We start from the raw sequence: 7580 nt of genomic DNA, 5'->3' as shown, positions 1-7580 counted from the left end.
AAAAGGACAATTTGTCTCAGCAATTAGCTCATAGACTGTAAATATTCTAGTAAATGAGTACTCGTGAAGGAAGTATGGTTAAAAATTAATCAAGCGTTGCAGTGAAAGGACACTTTGCAAGAATCGTGTAAAGAGGGCTACAGATGATCCATCAACGATGTTGATCATAACTTATAAATGGGAGCACATACATGCATAAGATACGATGCGGAAGAATGCAACCTTATGGGTGGTGGTCAATTTGTCGTGTTGAGTTGAACTAGGTGAAGAAAAAGAGAAAAATTGAAGTTTAGAAAAATTGTGTTTTTGCAAGTTCTAGGTAGCTGGAGGGAGATCGATGAAAGAAAAATAAGAACATGAATAGCTAGAGGTCAGTATTCCTTATAAAAATTGATTTGAATAAGGTACGCGGAATAGAAAAATCTTTAGTTTTTAATGATATTTTAATTTAATGGACCGTTCTTTAAAAAAAGTCATTTTGTTATCGTTATTTGAATGTAAATAAAAGGCTTTTTATTAATCTACATATGCATTTAATGGACACATACATATATTTAAAGAGTTGTACGCACAATGCACGACACACAACATATGTCCACACCTATTAGGAGTTCTTACTTTCGAAAAGACTAGTAGAGAAAAGGCTAATGTAGTGTTTTTAAATAAGATAATCCCACCAACAAGCAATAAGGAAGATCTAATTGGGGGTAAAAAGAGAAAGCCATGAAAACAAATAGAAATGCCAAAAAAGAATAGAGATGGAAATCAATCATTCATCGATGATTAGCCACATCAATGCTTGACTTTGGATCCTCGAATTGTTCCACCAAATATTGATATGCTTCAACCACTATCATCTTTTGTTGCCCTCTGATGGATGTTTGCTAGATTTGTCTCTTTTCCAATAGATGAATGTGTGCATTATCAACTTTTATAGTCTTTCAACAGGTTAGCAAGACTTTCCACTAGTTGAATGTGCACCACCATGGTCTTTTAACGTCGTCATATAGATGTCACAAGACTTGTCTATTTGTCACTAGATGAATATGAGCAGTTATTATCTTTTGCTATCATCCGACATATATTAGCATGACTTGCATATATGCCACTAGTTTTCCACAGTGAATGTCTATGATTCTAGAGCTCTTATTGTCTACATGATCCAAGTCCCCGCTGATATTTTTTAGTTAGGGAAAGTCTAGTATTCTACTTTCATTATCATCTTTGGTGATTAGGGAATTGCAGCCACCTAAATTTGAAAAGTACGAACATTTTCGTGCATCATTTGAAAGGTTGTTAAACTAGTGCAACAATCCTCGATCTTTAAGTCTCAAGTCCAATTAAAATAACAAATATGAAAAAATGTACAATTTTTCATCCATCCGAGTGAAATGATATTCTTACAACATGCAAATCTAATTAACATATATACTTACCATTAAGGCCTGTTTGACACCCTTTAAAATTTTAATATATTTCTCTCTCCTTTTCAATCACACATTCTTTTCATAAAATAATATTATACGTAAATCAAAAAATTTTCTTTCTTTTCAACCACACATTCTCTCAAAAATACTATTCCATAATACATTTTTTCAAAATTTCTTTTTATAATAGACGTCAAACAAGGGCTAAGTCTGAATTGGACTATAAAGCTCTTGTTTGGGAGCAATTTTTAATGAATTTTAAGCAGAAATATAAACATTGTACAGTATACGGTCTCTAACAGCTGCGATGGTTGACTAGGGCTGATAAATATATTACCAAAAATGCCCTTTGTACTAAGATGATAGTGAATGCGAGGTTTTTATAGAGGGGTGTCATTGTAATATCATATGCATGAATTTACGGTTGTGGCAATCATAATTGCAGCTATGCGGGACCTATATACTGCATAATGGTTCAATTTTTGGCTTAAAATTAAAAAAAAAAAAAATAAAATTTGCCCCTAGACAAGATCAAAATCATTTACCATCATTTTTATGTACGTTTTCAACTAGACATTGATTCTTGACAATTTACAATTTCTTTTACTTTGGTACCATAAAATGTTTAAAAGATCGGTGCTAAACGATGTAAAAATTAATATAAAAAAATAAATATAATAACAAATTCTTTGAATAATATGTAATTCAAATCTAAATTTTAATCAAAATTAAAATAAGAAATTAATTTAAGCGCATATTTTATACATTCACAACTTTTAAATCATATATTTCATTAATTTTTATCAAAAAATTTACAGGGTGTCCCCGACAAAAAAATTGATGAATTTTAAAAGATTATAAATCTTAATGAATTTCGTGGAATTGAATAGATTTTCACAAATTTTATAAGAATCTCATCAAATATGATGAAATTAAACTAAAAAAAAATTGGTTATATGCATTTTAAATTTGAAATTCGTCCAAATCTTTTAAAATCCTTCTAGTAATGAAATTCTTATAAATCCACTAGTTATTAAGTTTGCCTAAATTTTAAAAAATTTCATTAAAATCTCAATTAAAGACACTTAAATTTAAAAAAAGAAAAAAAATTAAAATCGATCACAATCTCGAACATTGTTAGAGGGTGTTCAATACCCATTTTTATGGAAAAATGAATTTTAGAATAGTAAATTGATGAAAAATGTGCAGATGAAAATTTTTTAATTTACGTATAATATTATTTTAATTAAAAATGTGTGATTAAAAAGAAAAAGGGGAAAACGTAATTCGGGAAAATAGGAATCAAACTGGCCGTTAATTTTAAGGCTGACGCGTATCATTTTTGCCGTAAACGGGGGCTATATATTCAACGCCCTGAAGCATATCTTTTGCCCTAAGGCACTTCTCGACTACATCGCCGGAGCATTTAGAATCCACTTTAGGTGAGCAACATTCACACTTCTGGAATTAGGGTTCTTATCTCAGTTGTTATCTATTTGGTTACGCAATTAGATCCGCATTTTCCTAATAGCTATTTTTTCAAAATCTGACTTTAGTGTTATAGGGATTATTATATAACAATTAATATATATACAACTTCAAAGCGCTGTGTTCATGTGCATGATTGTTTGTGCGTAGGATCCGTGCTGAGGTATTGGTTTGCTTATTTAAGACGTTTTCTAATATCGTAGTGTTGGATTTTCTCACGATTTTATTATTTAAACTATTAAATCGGAAATGTCTGGGATACGGGAATGATACTTTTATCAGTGGACCATTTTGTTAACTCATAATGATTTTGTTGTACATTAGCTTTGCCTGATTGGATTTCTGGCTACCCACAAACTTTATACTGTGATTTTTCTAAAAAAGTTAATTATTATAAAACCTTGTCTCGTCTCACCTTTTCTATAGACAATGGAAAAAATGGAGAATTATTTTACAAGATATCATATATTTATGCCTCAGTGGGCTTAATAAATGTTGTTATTTTACAAGATATCATATATTTATGCCTCTATAAGTTGATTGCTGATATGATAGGAATTTATCATGTATTAGCTCTATCTGATCATTCTGTTTTTACGTCATGTTTTGGGTTCAATTATTTTGAGTTGGCTGCTTTTTTCTTCCTAACTTGTCACGCCTTTTCTATGGAGAAAGGAAAATAAAATTTCTTTTACAGAATATCATATATGTATGCCGCATTGGGATTGGTAAATTATGATGTTGGGTTTCAGAGGATGATATGAGGAACATCGTATACATTGATTGCTGATATGATGGCAATTTATCATGTATTAGCTCTATCTGATCATTCTCTTTTTACATGTATTTTAGGTCCAATAAGTTTGAGTTGGCTTTTTTTATTTTTTCTTGTCTATTGCTATTTTCAGCTCAGTGCATGTATGGTGATTTAATATTTTTATCCCTTTATTATATTTTGGTTCAGCATTGCAAATATGATGTGTGTTCTTACCTTCTATTCAAAGATAAAGGCTTGTTGTTACTTTATATGTAAATGGCCTTCATGATCAAAATTCTTTGCTGTAATAATTAATTATTTATATAAGCCACATCTCTGTTTCTTGGATTCTCAACGTTTTCTTTTGGTGTATACTGCTATCTCTTCTTTTTCTAACTCTTCTAATTTTTATTGCATATAATGGTCAGGATCCACAAATTTTGTGTAAAATGAGGGGAACGAGTTATAGTCCATCACCACCAAGAGGTTATGGTAGAAGAGGAAGGAGCCCCAGCCCAAGAGGACGTCATGGTGGTCATGGTAGAGGAGATGGTCCAACTAGTCTTTTAGTTCGCAACTTTCGCCATGATTGTCGGTAAATTTTCTTCTTCCCTTTTATTACAAGCAGAAGCTATTTAATGCCATTACAATATCTGCTTTGTCAATTTAAAATGTATATTATTTAACACTTGAAAGTAGCTGTGAGTCCATGACTGCAATTTCAGACTCTGGATTTGTATAAACCTGTTTTGAAGTACCCATGGCCACCGTTTCTCGTTCTCCTGGTTATCCTTCTCTTTTCTGCAACCTTTGTTTACTAATATGAAATTTAACAAAGACTACTAGATCTGATGGTTTAAACAGGGTTTCTATCATTTTGCGTTCTCAGGGAGCTGCTTCTGTTTTTAAACAGTGTGTATGATTTATTTGCTCCTTATCTGAAAATTATGCAATTATAAGTAACTTGTAACTTGTTAGAAATTGGTGATTAACTTCATTGTTTATAGTGCTGATTATGTAGCCTTCATGCTGTTTCATTTTTTTAATTAAAGCAAGGTGCTCTTTCTGCCTGTACGCTATTAACTGTTTGGTTTGCTCTATGCAGGCCAGAAGACCTAAGAAGGCCCTTTGGACAATTTGGACCTGTTAAGGACATCTATTTGCCTAGGGATTATCACACTGGGTGAGCTTTCGTAGAATGGTGCTCAGGATTTTAACTGTTCCTCCACATTTTTATGTAATTGTAAAAATAGATTATTCAATTTGTCTATGCTTTATTTTAGATGGTTTACTCTTCTGTTTCCAATTGCTATTTTTATATGTTACCAACTTGAATTGGGTCTCTTTATTAAGATCTTTGAGATTTAGCAGTGAAGTAAGATTTTGAAGACTTCAATCAAGTATTAAGAGTCCTGTTGACACAGAGTATTAAGAGTTCTGTTGATACGTTCAAGTAGTAAGAGTTTTGTTGACATCAATCAACTAGTAAGACTACAAGGTGATGTTAATGGTAGTGAAGATTGGAAGAAAATTTGGTTTGTATACAATACAATGAGAAGAATCGAGATTTCAAGTCTTGAAGAATTTCAAGCTTCTTTATACTATCACTCGCAAGGTCAGCAGCCACATACTTGCTTATGTGCTTATAGTGGCATGCATGTTCTTGGAATTATTCATAACAATTAACTTGACTCGGGGCTGTTTGTAAATTTTGGAGGCAGTAAGACCTTCTGTTTTATCTATTTTTTCCAATAAGCAAACAATATTTTTAGCTTTCAACTTCCTCTGGAATTTTTAGTTTCTTTTCATCGACATTTTAAAAATTCATGCCTGGTCAGATTCATTAATAGCTGACTGGGGAATGAAGCTCTTCAAACTGCCCCTTAAAAAAGTATTTCGCTTGGGCTGGCGTGTTCCTGTGCAAAACAACCACACTCACTTTCTCTTTTCCTTCTGCTCCTTTTCTTGCAGTCAGCCACGAGGCTTTGGATTTGTGCAGTATATGGACCCTGCTGTGCTGCTGAAGCTAAATATCAGATGGATGGTCAGATTCTGCATGGTCGGGAGCTCACAGTTGTTATTGCTAAGGAGAACAGGAAGAAGCCAACTGAAATGAGAGAGAGGGAACGGGGAGGAAGGTAAAGTTTGTTCATACATTTATCTTTTAATTTAAAGATGTTCGCTTCCTTACTATACATTTTCAGTTTGCTTTATAGCTAAAAATTAGTGAGGAACCTTGATACTTACTCTTTAAATTGGGTGGACAATCTGTTGTAAGTCAAGTTCCTCAATTGATGACTATCCTTTTCTTTGTTCTGATTACTATTTGTTGCAGAGATAGTGTTTATGACCGGAGACGGTCTCCTCGTTATTCTCAATCTCCAGCTACACGCTACTGGAGGTCCACATCTCATAGACGTGATTACTATTCACCTTCTCCTAGAAGAAGATATTCAAGGTATAATATAATTTCTCCTCTTTTTCATCCCTTTTATTATTTATTTGATATGGTCACTCTTTTTCTTTTGGATTTAATAAGCTGTTACCTCCTAATGAGTTTGGCAGGTCTATTTCCCCAAGGGAGAAAAGATACGGTAGAGAAAGGTCATTCTCACATTCACCAGTAAGGAAACGTTCTCCACCCTATAATGGTTCGAGGAGCCGCAGTCAAAGTCCAGTGAGAGGCAGTTCGCCCAATGGCTACAGAAGCCGCAGTCAAAGTTCTGGTATGTCCCATTCTCCAGTGAGGACTCGAAACATGAATCGGAGCCCCAAGTCATAGCAGAAGCAGGAGCCCATATTATGTGGATTACTCAAGGGAACCCAGTAAAGATGGGTCTTCTAGCCAGTAAGTTCTGGTGGGAAGAGATATCTCTAGTGCTGTTAGCATCTTACCTGGAGTTAAATTTCACAGCTGTTGTAACATTGTAGTTTATTTGAGAAATTGGTTAATGTTTGGATAATTTGTAGGATAACATTTGGAGTTGGTTTGTAAATTTGCTTAGCTTGTGTTCACTGTCAATTTTCCCGTGTTCATATCATGTTAGTTTCGTTATACCTGCACAAGTGGAGGCTAATGTACACAACCTGCAAATTTCTTTTATCCTCTGAATTCTTTGCCCTTTCACACGCTTATCATAGCATTCAAAGGCATGAGACGTGGAAGTTAAGTTTCAAATTTTATGAGCGAAGAGTTTTTCAAATTTTAATATGATTTTAATTATTCTAGATCAATAGATGAATAAAATAACGTATAATTTGAAAATATATGGAAATTTCATACAAAACAATATACTATGAATACACTAAATCAATAATACGGATAAAGCTGTTAGTTGAGTTGGGGAGAGGTTTTTGTGTCTTTTTTGAGCACCGATTGAATTGCTACAAAAGCTGCACATCTTACGCAATTAACTTAGAATTGACTATCCTTTTTTTTCGTTTTTTTTTTCAGCCGTAGCGTGAGATGGGATATTTTGTATGAGTCTCGAGTCTAGTGATTTTTTTAGAACATCGGCTAATACACACCACAATGAAGACCTTAATTATATTTGTTGGGTTTTTGATACCCAATAAATTTCGGATTATGATGTTAACGTGGGTTAATATTATTTCATAGGTATAGGTCAATAAATGAAATAAGTCCAACAACCAATTCTATGAGTTACACTCGATCCTATTGTATTCCCTCTTGGAAGGCTTGAATCTTGGCTCGTTTACCTCTTTAAATGTCCAACTTAAAGCCTAACCCTAAAGTATATATATAGTTATAACCCTAGCCACTTTCTAATGATGTTTTGTATGGTTTTGAGAGAAAAATTAAGGAATACCGGCTGCCCCCCTTTGTGTGTGAAAAATAGCCTCTAGAAGTATTCAAAACGCTTGTTTAACATGTGCCATTGGTGGTT

The 7580-nt window shown here is 33.3% G+C and overlaps 1 pseudogene; it reads left to right on the top strand.

Annotated features, from left to right (window-relative positions):
• Positions 1-3576: 3576 nt before the first annotated feature.
• LOC111380126 lies at positions 3577-6694 on the top strand (annotated as a pseudogene).
• The last annotated feature ends 886 nt before the right edge of the window (positions 6695-7580 follow it).

This window comes from Olea europaea, unplaced genomic scaffold (genome assembly GCF_002742605.1).
Source record: "Olea europaea var. sylvestris unplaced genomic scaffold, O_europaea_v1 scaffold2098, whole genome shotgun sequence".
Lineage (NCBI taxonomy): Eukaryota > Viridiplantae > Streptophyta > Magnoliopsida > Lamiales > Oleaceae > Olea > Olea europaea.
Note: the sequence above shows the minus strand (reverse complement) of the source record. Positions and strands in the feature narration are given on the sequence as shown.